Raw genomic sequence first — 18046 nt, forward strand, 5'->3', positions numbered from 1 at the left:
ATGCATTCAGACTCTTGTCTGGCTCGTTTAATTGCCTCTGTGTCAAGAGTCCGAAGGATTTGGGATTCTTACTACCCCAAACATTATCTCATTCCACATAAATTATAATTCTTCTGGTATAAACCTACAAGTGTGCAAGCTTGACACTCACTTTCTGGGAGTAGTTGTGTGACTGCTTACCCAGCTCTAGAAACTACTCAGCCAAGAGTTTAGTGGTATGGGTTGGGATTTGAGGGAAGAAAATGCTTTTCAGTTTCTTGGGAAACCAGGCTACTTCAGTTCAAGGATGAATGCTAATACAATAATTTCATTACTGTGCTTCCTAGTTTAAATAGTAATTTGTTAGAGGATTAAAAAGGATTTAGCATATTGCATGCCATGTAGCTGTACAAATGTAATGCCAAGAACTGAATCATAGGGTGGTGCAATGTAAACCTTGTATGTTAGCAATGAAGTGAGACTAGTTTAAATGTAATGATTCATACTGACATATCTATTTTATAACACAATCATATCCATTGAAAGCAGTAGTTCAGAGGCTTATTTTTCACAAAGGTATTTTATAATTAGTGATCTGGAAAGGCAGAGTATAAATGAATCAGGTTTGGTTTAGCTCAAATCAATGCTTCCACATACTTCCAAAGTGCTTTTAAAATGTCCCTGTCAGAGGTTATGATCATGGTAGAAAAGTTATGCATTTTGGACTAGGCTGCTGATGAAATGATAAATTAGTGAGCATGACTTTGCAGTAACTATAGACCAAGAAGAGTTTATGTTGACACAAAACTTATAAGAACACAGCCATGCTGGGTCACGTCAAATATTCATCTAGTCCAATATCCCGTTTTGGATAACTGACAGTAGAAACCTTCGGTGTAAGCCTCCAGTGATACTTCTCCAGATAAATCCTTCCAGCTTTCAGCAATCTGCAGTCTTGGTATTTCCTGAGCTACAGGACATATCTCTGTATTAACTGCACTTGATGGAATTTTCTTCTATGAATATGCCTAATCCTTTTTTTACATCCATCTGTGGTTTTGGAATTCACAACATCCTATGGCAAAGATTTCTATAGTTTAATCATGTATTGTGCTTCCTTTGGTTATTTTAAATCTGGAATTCAGTAATATTTGGATTAATTTAAATTCACAGAAGATTACGATGAGCATCAAGTCATCTAATCCAAATTACTTCAATCATACTCAAGAACAATGAGTAGAGCTTATATATGTGTTTGTGTATATATATACACACAGATACATACATTTTTTTTCCTGCAGTAACATATCTTGCATAGTAAGTGCCAACTTCCACCAAGATTAATTATCTTGTGTGTTACTGAAAATTGCTATTCATGTAGCTGCCATTTTTGAACATTCAGTTGCAAGTCTTGGAAAAGTAAGGGACAAAAATTATCTGTCCATTAAACTCTCAAAACAGCTAAAGAAAAATATTTTGATTAAAAAAGAAAAAATCCATTATTTTTAATAATAACATTCTCTAAATCCATCTTGTAAAGTGCTTTAGTATTGTTATTGACATTGGAAAAATCTGTTCAGGGCAAGGGAGTATATCATGCCTCTTTTAAATCATTAGGAGTTTGAGGAACACACTAATAAAACTATGTTTAGACTGCTGTAAAGTAAGAATTTAGGTGGGCTACAAGCTTCTTTCTCAGACAGCAGTTAACACTACCTACAGCTAAGCATTATTTAATGTTTAAAAACCTATCAAAGGCTCCTCATTTTGAGTTCAATTCAAGACAACAGTAGTGCCACCCACTGTTTGGACCACAACTTAGTAATTAGGTATTGAATCATTCATCAGAAAACTTAGACTACGGGTCATTTCCAGCCTAAGAGTGACTGAACACTGAATTTTCATATCCTTCTTGGCCACTATGAAGTCTATGCACAACTGTGGTAGGGTATACTCTGCAAAAGGAGAGACATGTTGCTATAGGAGAATTGCTGTGGCAAAAGAAAGACAGATTCATAAGACTGGAGCACAGTAAATAAAAGAGAACCAAAGTTTGTAGTCTAGGAGATTCCCTGAGAAAGAAGTCCTGACATTTCATGTCTGCTACTCGTTCTTATTTATATGTGTTATCTTAAGACTCTTAAATGGAAAACACATAAGCAGTTCTTGGAGATAGGTCCAGATTTTTTTTTTTTGGCAGCTCAGAATTCTTTCTCGCTGGGTTACAGTGGGATCTTCCTTCTTGCTTGCTATTTCTCTGCCACAAAGTAGAGGTTTTCTATTTAAGGAATCATGAAGCCTAGGTTAATTATGAAGAAAAAGTCTACATTAGGCTTGTAGAAGATCATGCAAATAGGGCATGCAAATCAGCACTCAGAAGCTGGTACAGAGTGGGACAGAGTGGAGGGAACCCAGAGGCACTGCACAAGGATATCTGGGACTGCTGGAGACAGCATAAAAATGGCAAAGACATACCACAGAGCACAGTTCCCTACACAACCTGGAGTGATGACTTCTGGCTTGTTAAGAGCCTTGACCCAGACATAACTCCGAGGTTGGACAAGGTTTCACAGGTTCTAGGTTGCTAACAGCACCTGCAGCATCTCCTGGGTCCAGGGCTGACACCTCTGGGATATGCACTCTAGCAGAGGCACTGGACTGTTAGGTAGAGGAGCTTTGAGACAAGATGCGCTGATAGTGAAACAGCACAAAGAATGGAGAGGACATTGACAGGAGCTTCACAGAGACCCTGTGAGAGCAAAAGCCTCAAATCCACGGAAGGCCAAATGGCCTGAGGTTATGTTTGAATGACTGATTGTAGATGTCCAAAATGATGGAGGTGGGATTTAAGTTGAGGTTCACGGTGAGAGAGTGAATAAAGCCCAAAGGAAAGCAGAAGAATGAGGTGGAAAGTAGGAGGCTCCCAGGGCCCAGCCTGATGGGGGAGGCTGTCATAGTTCCCCAAAGCTGTACATCTGCGTGCCCATCTCAAGTGCCTGTACATGAGCACATGCAGCCAGGGAAACAAACAGGAGGAAGTGGAAGTCCTTGTACAGTCACAGAGCTATAACCTCCTTGGGATCACAGAGACATGGTGGTTCATATGACTGGAGTGTTACAAAGGGTAGGTACAGGCTTTTGGGGAAGGGCAGGCCAGGAAGACAAGGTGGGGATTTGCACTTTGTGCAGAATGGCAGTGGAGTTTTGCTCTGGGATGAGAGACAAGCCAGCCAAGAACTGACTGGTCAAATCAGAGTGGAAGCCAACAAGGTTGGTTTCCCAAGGACACCCTCTGTGGTGGTGTCCCCTACAGACCATCTTTTCAAGAAAAGGAAACAGATAAAGTCTTCTTTATAGACTACAGAGGAAGAAACCTTATAGCTGCAGAAAATTTGATATTGGTATCTGCTTGACATGACAGGGCTCAAGCAATCCAGATTTATAGAGTCCTTTGGAGACAATGACATGAGAGTTTGACAAGGCAACTAGGGGAGGTGTTCTGCAGGACCTGTTATGCATAAATGGGGAATAACTAGTCAGGAATATGAAGACTGTTCACAGCCTCCATTACTATAACCATGCAACAGTAGAGTTTAAGATCCTGAGAGAAGGGAGGAAGATGTGTAGTAGAATTGCAGCCCTGGTCTTCAGGAGAGCAGATTCAGGATTCTCCAAGAAAATACTTTTCAGGGTCTCCTGGGAGACTGCCCAGACAGACCAAAACGGCTCAGCAGAACTGGTTGATCTTCAAGGACCATCTCCTCAGAACATAAGAATGGTCCATCCTGATGTGCAGGCAGGCCAGAAGTCATGGCAGAAGGCCTGACTGGAGAAATATAGAAATACTGCTTATTTATTCACAGTCAACAGTGCTGGATGGGATGCGTCCAAGGCTGCTGAAGGAGCCAGATGATGTCACTAGAAGTGTTCTTTAGGGGACAATACTGAAGTTGATGCTATCTAATGTCTTCATTTACAATCAAGATGACTAGATTAAATATACCTTCAGTAAATTCGTGGATGACACCAGATTGGGAGCGGTGCATGATACACTGGAAGGCAAGGTGACCATTCAAAGAGATTGCAAAAGGGTGGAAAAAATGTCCCAACAGAGACATCAAGAAGGCCAACAAAGGAAAATTCAAAGTCCTGCAGCTGTGATGAAATGCCCCCTGGCAATAGTATGGCCTGGGCCCTAGCTGACTGGAAAAAAAGTTTTGCGGAAAAGGACCTGGAAGTCCTGGTGGACAGCAAGCTGAACACAAGTCAGCAGTGCGCTCTTGCGGTGGTGAATGCTAACTACATATTGAGCAACATTAGCAAGAGCATAGCCAGTTGGATGACAGCAGTGATTATTCCCATCTCTTTGGCACTTGAAACCACACTCGAAGTGCTGTGTCCAATTTTGGGCTCCCCAGCAAATGAAAGACGTTGGCAAACAGGAGCCAGTCCAGTGGAGGGCAACCAAGAGCAGGGAGTGCAGGCTTTATGAGGAGAGTCTGAGAAAAATGGGTTTGTTCAGCTTGAGGGAAAGAAGGGTAAACAAAGTCTCACTGCTGTCTTTACATATCTAATGGATTGTTATAGAGAAGACAGAGTCACACACTTCTGAAGGATACAGAGAAAATACAAGAGGCAACAGATACAAGTTGCAGCAACCTGACTGGGCATGTGACAGCAACCTGAGCAATCTGATTGAATGTCAAACTTTAGCCCTGCTTTGAGCAGGACCTTAGATCAGATGACATCCAGGGATGTCTTCCAAACTACATTATTCTATGATTCTAAGCTGTAGAAATAATACCTATTGAATAGACACAAAGTTTTAATGATTCCAGATACGACAGTAAGGAGAGAAAGATAACTTTTAAGAACATAAAGTACTACAAGAACTTATTTTTCATCTATTTTTTTTTCTTCTAGACTTTTCCACCTGGGTTTTTATGTGCTGATCTAGAGGTTTTAGTTTTCTTAAAGTGTACTATACATAAAATTCTGAGACTTAAATTCTTCTTTCATAAAGGAAATTTTGTCCCCTAGAGGGTCAGTTCTACTGAATATCACTGAACTCACATAAAATACATTTCTTTTCTGCAGGACAGGGGGAGTTTTACAGCTTCAGGTCTGTATGCATTGTCTAGCTACACTGGGCACAGTTTTCACCTCATTAAGCTGTAACACACAACCTTGCTATTTCATTTTTTCCTATACTGTATGTGTGAATGTGTTCTACTCCTCGATAAAATTCTATTTTTCCATTCTGCTCCATGGGACATGACTCTGGAACAAATATTAGTTTAAATCTATGATGTAAAGGAGAAAATGATAAAACCAGGCCAGCAATAAGGTATAATAATTGCTGTAAGGTGTTCTATGTTTTCACTGTGCTTCTGGTTTATCAACTGGTGCAGTTATGGATAGATTAATATTGGCCTCTAACTGAGGGTGCTGCCCAGATGAAGAACATATACTGAAGATCTGACAGAATTAGCAGAATGAGGAGCCACACATAAGAGTATCTCCTAATAACAATAACCAGTTAACTATTACCAATTAAACAAATAACCATTAACCAACTAACAAATACTCAGAATATCAGTTAAAAATCAGTGGTGACATGAACTCTTCCTTTACTCACTGAATGGACAGTTAAGCATTTAACAAAGTAGAACTGAGGACATGCAGTAAATATCATCTCTGATAGCAGCATATATAATCATGCCAATCAAGAATTAGCTTCTCAGGCATGTAATTACCCACAGACTTCCTTTGAGCAATCTGAACTTGAGAAAGGTAGATATGGCCAAGGAGAAGTCTTCATATCTTTCACATTGTGCTTCTATCTCTGTATGCTGCTCCCACACACAACCCTAGAACTTCAAGACAACTGGAAGTTCATGGTTTTGCATGTTCAACATGGATGGAAAAATGCTTATTTCACTTCCTTCACATTTCTCTTCCCTTACACCTGTCCGTTTCCTTTTCTTTTTCTTCCTTCCCTTTTTTCCTGGTACTGGATTATCTGATTCAACTTTTTTTTTTTTTAGAGGAAAGCATATAGTACAACACATTTTAATTCCATCCATCTCTGTTTGAGTGCTGGTGATAAAAAACAGTGGTAGATGTGTTAACATTCATTTAGTATCCAGGCTAATACCACTAAATGAGTCTTAATCAGACACAACTCAAGAGATCTATTTAATCATTTAGGAATTAAAATGAAGAAAAAATGCATAATAATGTATATGGTTTTCATCTAAACATTTTCTAAATTAAAATGGGTTATATAGTGTCCTTACTAAAGTGGAACAAGGATTTCACACTACTTTTGCAAACCTAGCATATGCAAATGTTAATATAGTTGGATCTTGCCAAAAGGTAATAGCTATGATTATATAATACAAATTTCACCTTGATTCAGAAAATACTGTAATGAGATACATTTTGCATGGTGCATAATAACTGTATTCAAAAATCTAAATAGCATCACTAAGCAGTAAAAATGATGTTGGTGCTTAGTAGACGGGAACACAATACTCATTAGGGATTCTGCCAGATGTATCTGTGATCACTTCATTGTGTATTGTTTGGAACAGAAATCTTCTTATAAGACTATCTGAATTTATTCATCCAGGAAATTTGATTTCAAGGTTTTTGCCAGGGCTGTTGTAATTATTGGAACGGACCCATACCAATAGTTCCACAGCCTGGATCTGCTGTAGTTTTCATTATATCTAACTTCATAAGATTGTATTGACCAAAAGTGTATTTTGCATCTATATCTCCAGAATTAGTGTTAGACTCTTTCTAGTTGTTGTAGCCTTCTAAATAAGGAAAAAACAAAGATGGAGACTTTTGCTGGAGACATGAAAAGTGAAATGAAAGAGATGGGCTAGAGGAGTACAAAACAGCAAAAAGGAGGAAAGGTCAGTGAAAACAAAACAAAACTAAACTAAAAAAAACAGTATTCAGCCAAACTGAAAAGTGACATAATTCTTTACAAAGCATAATTAACCTCTACAATTCATTCCTACAGTAAGGCTGAGAATGTAGCTGGCTTCAAATGAGTCAGACATTTATGTGAACCATGGGACCATCTGCAAAGTTAACCATAGGCTGTTTTTTTCTTTTTATTGTTATTGTGGCAATGACGGTGTTTCATTAATTCTGAGCATAAGCCAGTCACTGAAGAGTGAGAGTTTAAAAATGTATTTCATTAGAGGATAAGTTATTATTTTTCTTGCATTGATTTAGACTCCCCCTTAAAGCACCTGGTAGTGGCCACTTGCAGAGAGAGGATATTGGAACTGATGAACTTGCTGGATCGTTCCGTTTTGATAGTTCTTATAGTTACATGGCATGTTTTTCATAAATCACCCAAGAATGAATTATCTTTGCAACACTGTTCACCTCAGTCACTGTATTTGCAAAAGCAGTCTTCATGTCTAACAGCTAAAAAGAATTCTGCACAGCTAATAGATCACACATTAATACTTTGGGAATATGCTTAGATGTGAGTAGTTTCTCAGGCTAAAAGTCATATAGTGCAAAGAGAAAGGGTAAGATAGGACTAGAAATGACTGTTTGAATTACTTCATGAGAAGTTTCCTAGCAGGAGAAAAAGGGAGATTCAACAACTTCCTACAGTAAACATGAGACCAATATGAATAATAGCCTACGACTGGAATCAAACACTGGCAGGTGCATATTTTGTTAGAGACTGTCTTGGCTAACAGCTTTTATAGAGCACAATAGTAACAGGAAAAGAAAAGAAAATGCTTTAAAGATTTAAGCATACAGTTTTTAAATCCTGCCACTGGAATTTTTTATTTATCAGTCTGGAAAGTGCCCAGTTAAGGAGAGAATTGGAAGCTGAATAGGAGTCTGAAGGGAAGAAATTTAGAACAAAAGTGTGTCAGAATGTCATTATCAGTTCAAAACTCACTTACTGGTCATGGAAGTGGTCCAGCTAGCTCCTGTTCTCTGCTCTGTTGCAGCCAAGGCCGTACCCAGCACATCTGTAGCAGTATGCAATGTCTCCCCAGCCCACCGAACGGGAGTGAGCAGGTCATGAAGTGGCGAATGCAGGTCCTTCTGTATGAGCCTCCCTTCGGGCTCAAAGGGATGCTTCCATACAACACTCTTCACAACTTCTGACCCACTGTTTGACACGGTGCAGTGGTCCTCTCCCTCTTGTCCCTTCCTCCCACTTCTCTCCGCATCATTTGGTCGAATATCAGTGGAGGAAATCTGAGACACAGAGCCATCTGTGTAATCAGCTGCAGTATGTAACAACAGATTAAGAACAAGGCTTCTGAAATGAAGGTGCTGTGCTAGACAGTCAATGACAGACCTTAACTCTGGGAAACACTTTAGCAGTATACTAACCTTTTAGTTTTAGGGTTTTATTTTGGCAAATGAAGCAAATATCCTGAGCCATTGCTTTGCCTGGGCAAATGACACTTGACTGAGCTTTCAGATAATGATATAATAAAATTCTAATAGTTTCCTACTCTCAAGATTGGCAGGAGGTGGTTAAAGACCTGGTGAACCTGTCAGTGCTGGCACGTTAGTTGAAGCTTTGGCTTGAAAACCCTACACAGGAGAAATGTCTCATTGCTTATGTAGGCTGGGTGGGAGGAAGTTGCCATCGTAGCTTTCAGCATATCCAGTGGAAAATGTACCTGAAGCCTTTTTTTTTTTTCTTTCCTAGTATGGTGCAATAGGATATTTTAGAGAAATAAAGAAAAAAAAAGTAAGCAAATAGGTGAATCCATTGTCTGCCATCATCTGATCAGCCACTAGCAGGAGGAAAACTGACAGAAAACAAACAGTACCTCCTTCACTCTATGGCATGAGTCTGAATCTCACTTACTGTGATTTTTATAGATATAAATATATATATACACACATACATATATACATACACATACACACACGCATATATCCACATATACATACATATACATACATGGTAAGTACTCATTATATAAGAAATATATATATAACGAGCAGATGGTACCCTGAATACAGGACTAAAAATCAGTATCAGATAAATCATCTGAATAATATAATTTGAACATATCCTGTGCCACAGTAGTTTGTTAAAGTCACTCTGATCCATATTTTTGAGCTACATGTTTTCATCTGAATTAGCCATTTATTCCTTTGTTATGAGTGGAAAGAAACAGTTACTTTTAGAGTGCCATTTATTTCAGCCTAATGCATGAATTTAAAATAGGTCAGATGATTCACAATGTAGAAATGCCTATTGCTCTCCACTGACTATAAAAGGATTCTAGATGGCTAACTCAGATACAGACTTTCAAAGTGAGTTGAAATCAACTCTGCTTGTATCCATATTTAACTGTATAGTCACACATATGTCTGTACAGGCTTTTGCAAGTTTGCTTAGCTAGTGCAATCCAGAGCTGACCAACACTTCATGCCTCCACAGTCTGAACATCATATTTCTTCATGATATTTATGCAGTGAAAAGTAAATCAATTTTTTGGCATATCTCTTTGCCAGTTCTATTGTCAAGAAATTGTCAAGGCATTTACAATTTTAAAAGAATTGTTAGGAAAAGTAAGAAATGTCATCAAATATCTCTTGTAAATGAATTACAAGAAATTCAGCAGCTGCCAAATTTAAACTCACAGCATGTGTGGAAGTTGGAGGTGACTAAGACAGGAGTCAGGTAAGAAATTGCACTGGACAGTGATGAGGGATGATATTTCTTCTTGCTGAGGATGTAAGCTGTAAGATGCTAGACTGATTACAGTCTGGGTATACTCTTCCTTTATAGAATAAGTCTTTATGTATATAATGAACCTAAAGTTATTGGCATCAGAGTTCTGCTAATGAGTGACACAGTGAGACCGATTCCTTCCATTTGTTGTGTCAGAACATTTATTCTGAACGATCTTGTCATATGAAATGATTCATTTTCTCTAGCTAATCTATTATTTCTTTGCAAGTCCTATAGTAAAGTTTGGTTTCCTCATGAATAAAAGAGGAGTAATACTACATCCTTTCTTAAAACACTTGGATAGCTATTGTGCTATATAGGGAGGGGTAGGACCTAACAGCATAATGTGGGGATATTAAGCTCAGTGTTTCAAAGACTCAGCAGTATAATCCATCCACAGTGCTTCACAAGATGTAATACTTTGTGGATGGAGAACAATTAGTACAAGACCCCAAATCATTATGTCTAGCTCTTGATTACATGTATATTGCAAGTGCTTTAACTATGCTAATTAAGAACAAGAAAAATCTCTAAAAAAGCTTGAAGGTCCAGCTTGAGGTAATGTACCAATCAGTGCTAACTCCCTGACAGATACTTAAAGAACAGCACGCTTATCGTATAGTTACTTTTCTTACACAAAATTAGTTGATATGCAAATGAATCCAGCAATGACAGTAACAGTAGGAACAATGAAACTGGAAAACTCTGTTCTTCCCATCATTTTGGTATTGTCTCCTTATGTTAGCCACCAAGAATCTTTATGACAACATCCATGAGATATGATCATAGCTACTTTGGAAAAATATGAGAGACTCACCTTATCATTAGCTCATTAACAAAAGACTATCTTGGACTACATTACCTATTGTCTTCTTTGTGGATACTGACACATTGTTGGAAATAGAATAGCAATGAGCCATTCCACTTTAGAAACTCCTTTGTCATCATATTCCTTAACAAAAGGAGTGGTTTTTTTTGTTTTTTTTTTTTGTTTTTTTTTTTAAGGAACATGATAAAACCTCATAAAAGCCTCATATGGACTCATAAAAGACATCCTGATTCTTAGTTGATACCTTATGAGTGCTGCAAACTAACCTGTTTCAGATGTGGGGAAGTAAGGCTGAGGCCAACAATCTTTTTTGGAATTAAAACACAGCTCTCTGCAAACGCATGCAGCTAAGGATGTTGTCTACTTGTTAAATCATCTCATCCTTATCCTGCTAGGTGAACTTAATTTCCACGCTCTGCTGACCCCTTCCAGCTTGAGCAGCTGACACGTGTTCAGAATGGGGCTTCTTGATTTCCCATATCAGCAAAAGGGCAAGGAATAAACTGTCCTCCATAAGATAAGATTGCTTTTTTGTAGCAAAAGATCCTTTAAACATAAGAATGGTGAAGCACTGGAAGAGTTTCTTGAGAACTTGTGAAGTTTCCATCACTAGAAGTATTTAAAAGCAGTTTAGAAAACTATCTGTCAGGACTAACACAGATACAATTAATTTTATCTTCAAATAGGAGTGATTACTTCGTAGTCTCTTGTAAGAGTATTTTCTGTCATTCTGTGACTGGGGAACAGCCAGACTGATATCTGAAAAGGTCTCAGTATGAAATATTTTCTAACATGAGATCACAATATCTTACACTTTATTGTGTTGTATGTAAATGTTTGGACTTATGTAAACTGCTGTCTCTCCTTTAGAAGAATTTGTCCATATACTGGCATTGTATCATGTAATCTTTTCTAGTTTGTCAGTTCCAGAAATATCATCTCCATATATAAGTGAAATTAAACCTTGTATTTTTTTTTATCACTGAAGAGATAGTATGGTCATTAGAACTAAGATTAGCAAACAAAGCCTCTTGGCTTTGTTTTATAAAACACTGAGGATTTATCTGTATGTTGGCATGATATATATGGATTTGAAAAAAAAAATCATTAATGTCCATGGGCACCAATCAATTTAAAACTCATCCAGACCTAATGAAATATATGACTTCTATGACCTAATATACTGCGTGACTGGAACAACAGCTGTGTGACCCATACGCTGTTGCCACATCAGCCAAATCATAGACAAAAGCTTCTTCACTGCTATTTGGCTGTGCAGCTAATTTAATGTATCTCTCCACATTTGCTGTTGTTCTGCAGTCTCCAAACTTTGATATAATATTAATAATCTCATTTATAAAATTACTTTCTTCCTCTGTCCTTTCAAAACACTGAAGGCAGGACTGGCATGATAAATAATAACAAAGTCAAGATGCTCAGACTTCAGGAGGAAGGAGAAATCTGAGAGCATGTGAGATAGAATGAGAATGATAGCTCAGAATATAGTAGGAGGAAGGATGGAAAGATGAAAAATCATGTAAACTGAAAGAGAAACAGAGTAAATTAGAATCTTTATCTTAATTAAGACAGTGAGAATAACAGAGAAAAAGATCTTGCTCTTCCATTGTAGTGCTCATAATGTTGAGTTTGCTGTTCATTTATTTTTACAATGAAATTTTAATATACATTATTTCAATGCTTCCATGAAGGAATGCAGGAATATATAGTCAATGAATCAGCATTCTCATTAGTTTTATGTATGTTTGTTGAGATACCAAGAGAAGTCTCTTTCTGTAATACCTTTTGCAGTTTGGAAAATAGGAATAAGTATGTTTTCGGATCTATTCAGTGTAAGTAACTGTCCAAGAGAGCAAGCTGACTGTAATCACAAGCTGTCACTGTTTCTCATACGTAGGTATTAGGTGGTGTGGATCAAGACGATTTCCCACAGGACTGTGAAAACTGCCATCATTCCTGTAATCTGTTTGAAGAACTTTTAACAGTTCTAGTGACAACACTGACAAGTAAATGCTTTCCCAGATTTTTAATCCTTGAAATTTCGATTGACAGAAAAATAATTAAAGTTTCCTCACTAATGCAAGGGAAAACAAGCAATTCATTCTTACGTGACTGGCTTCCTTTTCACAGTTTTTTGATGGTTATTATTATTATTATTATTATTATTTCTACTGCAGTGCTATCTAGAAGCACAGATACATTCAAGACCATGTTTTTCAAGCATCTGCACAATCTCAGAGTGAGGAATTGTCTTTTGCTCTAGAGAGTTAATTGAGTAAAGGCTTATCTTTTCCTCCATTGTAATGCTTTAATTTAAATGGATTTAGGTTCTGTGTCTGGACTTTGTCATACTGCTATAAAACTGAGTTATTGTGATTTAGCTTATGCCTGAAAAATTGTTTCTGAGAATTGCACTGTTATATTGTTACAGCTTTCTGTGTAAAAAAAGGCCTGAATAAGGCAGGGTGGGGAAGGGGAGAAGAGTGAGGCAGGAGAGGCTGCCTGATTTGCCAGAGATCACTTTTGTGCTATTTAGTCCAGCAGGAAAGCGTGGGCTGGGACACATGAGCACGTGGGAAAGCTGGGCAGTCCTGCGGCTGTTGGTGCCAGGGTCCAGCACCTCACATTGCTCTTGGACATCTGCTGCAACAGGATCAAAGGAGCGTGAAACCCCGAGATGAAGATTATGTTTCTGCATGGAGACCTTGCTTCCGGCAAAGGCATCTACTGCCCTCCGGCATTTCAGTGAAAGAAGTTGCCATCACTTTTGTCTTCTGCTTTCATAGTTGTTCAGTGATAAAGGAGTCAGCTTTGCACCACTTTTATGTCTACCTTGAACCAATAAACATTATTTTAAAAATAAATGTGAAGATATGGGAACTTTTAGAATGAATTTTCATGACTTCTTTTGTCAGTGTATGTCTTAAAGGGTGGTGGTTAATTGGCTGTATTCCCAGCCTTCATAAATATCTCACAAGTCTCATGATATTTCATAAAGCCACTGCAGCTGAAATTAAGAGATTGCAGGAGATCTTTATTTTAGAAGATAAGTTTGAAGTTCTAATACTTGTTTGTAAAACCTTGATAAGATGAAACAAGTAATCCATAAGATATCAGTAAGCAAAAGGCTAGTAAAAAGAAACCCAAATTATCCTTTTTTACAGTTCTATTTTTAAGCCAATCCCATGATTATCTGGGATTTGATTTATGATTTTGGATGGCTGACATTGGCAGAGAAGTCACAATAGAAATATTTCTACTTTCGAAAGTAATGCTCTGGCTTCCAAAGTGTTTTCTCCAAAAACCTGTTTTGATCTTTACTCAAAAAGCTTATTTATTCATACTTCACTGTAAAGTATAAACAGTAGAGAAAAATGCCACAGATGTTTTCTCATTCCTATATTTTTGTGTGTGGTCACGTTACTGGATTTTGGTTAGGTATAATATTACCTGTGGCCCTTAACAGACTGTCATTACTGGTATGTAAGAATGGCAGAATTTCAAAAGATTCAGATATTCTGTTGGTATGAATGCATTTAACATCTGCACTTTTGGTTATTTAAAAGCTTTTGGAACTTTTCAAAAACTTTTCTTTGCTGCAATTATCCATCCAATAGCCCCTAGTTTCATATACCTTGCTTTGTTCTTGATGCTCTCTAATTTTCTCTTTTTGGTGAAAATGTGTCATAGTTTAACCAAAACTGTCACATTACTTTGGGCCACATTCACATCTGTAGCATCTAAAGGCAAGGGAGCAACAAGATATCTTTCTTTTCCATTTCCCTCTGCTCTTTCCAAGATTTCAAAAGAGTTGAGGGAGAGGTAAATGCGACATGTAAGCGGAGGGAGGAGCAGCATTCAGCTGGAAGTGATGATTGTCACAGCTGAGATAATATAAGTGTCTCAAGGAGGTAGAAATTTTACAGCAAAATAAAACAGACAAATTCAAATCACTTTCAGGGATGGTATAGACATCAGGATATTCAGAACATGCATGGAATTAGTTGCATAGACACAGCTTGTTAGTGGCTATGTGCAAAAGATTGTATTTTAAGTCAGTCTGAGCCAGTTAATAGCTGACCCAAGCACAGAACTTTGGCCCTGAATTGTGCTTTTCTTTTGGCTTATCCTTTTGTCATTCTGTAACTACAGCAAATGGACTGTCAATTAACTGCACAGCATAGTTATACCATGCCTGGGAACAAATGTTTGTTTCTAAATGCCTGTGAAGAGTCTACACTGTTAATTAGAGTCAATTGACAATCAATTTGTTCCTTTTATACCGTCGTGAAAACTTCTACTGTAGATAAACTTTTCCACTCAGGGATGTGCAGGAAGATATATCTGTTCATGGAATATTAAGTCTCCTCAGAAAGAATAACACCGTTTAAGATTTGTAATGCTTCATAAGATATAATTAATATAAATCTTGCTTTGTTCAACAAAAATAGTGAAAATTGCTTTAAAATAAAATTAAAAAAATTCTAGAAAGCGTGTATGCATGAGCAAATAACAAATGATTCAGCTCATTAACTGACTTCTCATGCATTTCCTGTAGTTAATCATTGTCAGCAGATGTTTTGTGCCAGCAGATAGATTAAAGTTAGAAAGCAGAGCTTACATTTAAAGAGAACGCTATTCACAACTATATTTACATTTAGCTTATTACAGAAAATGGGAATGGGAAGGTGGAAGTGAAGAACAGGAACACTAAGCTGTTTAATCTCACTTAGCTTTCTGGAGCAAGAGATTGCATCAGTTGAAAAGAACGTCTCTATTTATATTTAATTTAATTGAATTATATGTGACATTAAGTAGTTTGCACTATATGAAACTTCATGCTTAATGATGTCACTTTCAAAAAATGACCTTTACTCTGTATTCTTGAAAAAATTATCTACAAAATTTGTAGTTCCAAACAGTTTTACGAGGTCATAGGATCTTGGTTTTGGAAATCTGTGATTATCAGTAAATTATAATAATAAAGATGCTATTTAATCTGTTAGGAGGTCAACAATAAAATGTCAGATCTAATTCTAATGAACACTGTTAGTTTTAGGTTAAAGTGGTAATATCTTAAAAGGGTATGTCTTGTATCTTCAGTATCATTCATGAGCTAACAACCTAAAGTACCTTACAGACATGGTCATAAATGGTGAAGAATTTTCTTCTACTTTGTCTAGATTTTGCTTCCATATATTATTGTAAAACAAAAATGCTTTTTAAAAATATAATACAAGTAACTTTTGCTGGTGGTAGGCTAACAGGCTGAGACAAAAACAGGCATAGTATTATCAAAAAAACTTCCGAGATTTTCACATATTGTGTTACAGTTTGTCATAGAGAGTAGCTTCTATTACTTGAGCAGAACTAAGCAGATGGTATACAAAACCTGTCCTCATTAGTATATGGGTGTGTGGTTTGTTTTTTTCCCCCCCAATTTTACTGGCAATATTCCAGAACTTTTTACAAATATTTTTCTGAAATATGTTTTCTTTTCCCACACAAGTTCAAGAAAAGAATACATGGCAACATATTAATACTCTGTCTGTTAATAACACACTGGTGGTTATCTTTGCACATGATTTTCCTGCTGTAAATGCACTGAATTAGATCCTGATGTTCTGTACAAATACAATTTCTCTAACAATTTCAGTAATCAAAAACTGGTAGATAGAGGCACTGAGTACAATACAACAAAGGTATAATAAAATAAAGGGATAAAACATAAGAGATTGTTTATTAAAAAAGAACCAGGAAGCAACTTCAAGATTTGAAAATTCTGTTTAAATGTTCATTCACAGAAAACCACTTTTTCTGGAGAATATATGTGTTGCTAGTGATTTCTAATAGGCAAGGGACTGTCATACAAGATGATACCCATTCTAGAGGCAAAGAATGGAAACTTTCCCTCTTTGGAAAGAAACTTGGTCCTGAATTATTATTTTCGATTTCCTGTATTGCTTTCAGATCCAACCTGTTGCTCTGCCTTTGACTGATGGTCACTGGCCTGTCGATGGGATCTGCTGCTACCAATTCTCTGGTCTGCTCATCCTGCTCAGGTGCTGTGGGACTGCACCTGGTTGGTGGGTCACTGCCTCCCTGTGCTGGGGTCACCTTTGGCTGCCGGCTCACCTCATTATTGCAGCTCCCTGATAAAAGTCTTGGATGTATGGGAGAAAATATGCATTGCGAAAAATCATGCAGAAACCTGCATAGCCTCAGAATACAATAGGAGAAAGACAAGTAGTTTGAGTATACAAACGTGAAATTATCTTAACCTTGTATATTAGCACATCTGTCCTGGCAGAATCCCACATTTTCCTCTATGCAGAAACAAGTAAGGAAACAGCCATTTCCTACATGATCAAGCATTGGGACAGATTTTTACCAAGTGTCAGCTCTGTGAAATAGACCCCAGAGTAAAAAGAAAGCTGTGATTAGCCAGATTGCAACGTGGTTCAAATTATAGAATAGCTGAGGTTGAAGATCGCTTAGTCCAACCCTCTGCTCAAAGTAGAGTCAATTAAGGCAGGTTGCCCAGGATCATGTCCAGTTGGGCTTTGAATACCCTCAAAGATGGAGAAGCCACAACCTCTCTGGACAACCTGCTCCTGTGCTTGAACACTCTTACCATATATATATACATTTTTATGTTTAAATGGAATTTTATATGTTTCAATTTGTGCTCATTGTTTCTTGTCCTGTCACTGGCCACCAGTGGCATCCAGAAGTGCCTGGATCTGTCTTCTTTATTTCCCCTCATCAGATATTAATATGCATTAATAAGATCCCCCTGAGCCTTTTCTTCTCCAGGCAAAACAGTCACAGCTCTCTCAGCCTCTCCTTTTATGACAGATGCTTCAGTCCCTCCGTCATCTTTGTGGCCCTTTCCTGGACTTGCTCCAGTAAATCCATGTCTTTCTTGTACTGGAGAGCCCAGCATTGGACCCAGCATTCCAGATGTAGCCTCACCAGGACTAAGTAGAGGGGGAGGATCCCCTCCCTTGACCTGCTGCTAACACTTTTCCTAATGAAGCCCAGGATAATGTTGACCTTTGCTGCAAGGGTGCTTGCTGGCTCATGTTCAACTTGTTGCCTGCCAGGACCCACAGGGCCTTCTCTGACAAGCTGCTTTCCAGCTGGTCACAGCTGTTGAGTATTGCTTCTTTTCTGATTATACCTACTGCTATCGACTCTGGATTAATGTGGTGTGCTAAACATGGAGATAACTCCTGTGGGGAACTGTGGAGTTTTGGTAGTGTTCTTTAAGGCATTTATGGCAATTCTTGTAGTGTGTTGCTGCACATATCTCTGTTCCTGCCCTAAGAGAGTATTAACTACAGTAGTCAAGTTTGAAGATACTTCTGATTGTAGCTACACTAAATCATGTCAGTGAATACATCTTTCTTAGATCCAGGAAGCTGACATAAAGGTGCATGGAGTGAGGGGAAAAGGGGAGTAGTTGC

The sequence above is a fragment of the Dromaius novaehollandiae genome, chromosome 1, assembly GCF_036370855.1.
Source record: "Dromaius novaehollandiae isolate bDroNov1 chromosome 1, bDroNov1.hap1, whole genome shotgun sequence".
Lineage (NCBI taxonomy): Eukaryota > Metazoa > Chordata > Aves > Casuariiformes > Dromaiidae > Dromaius > Dromaius novaehollandiae.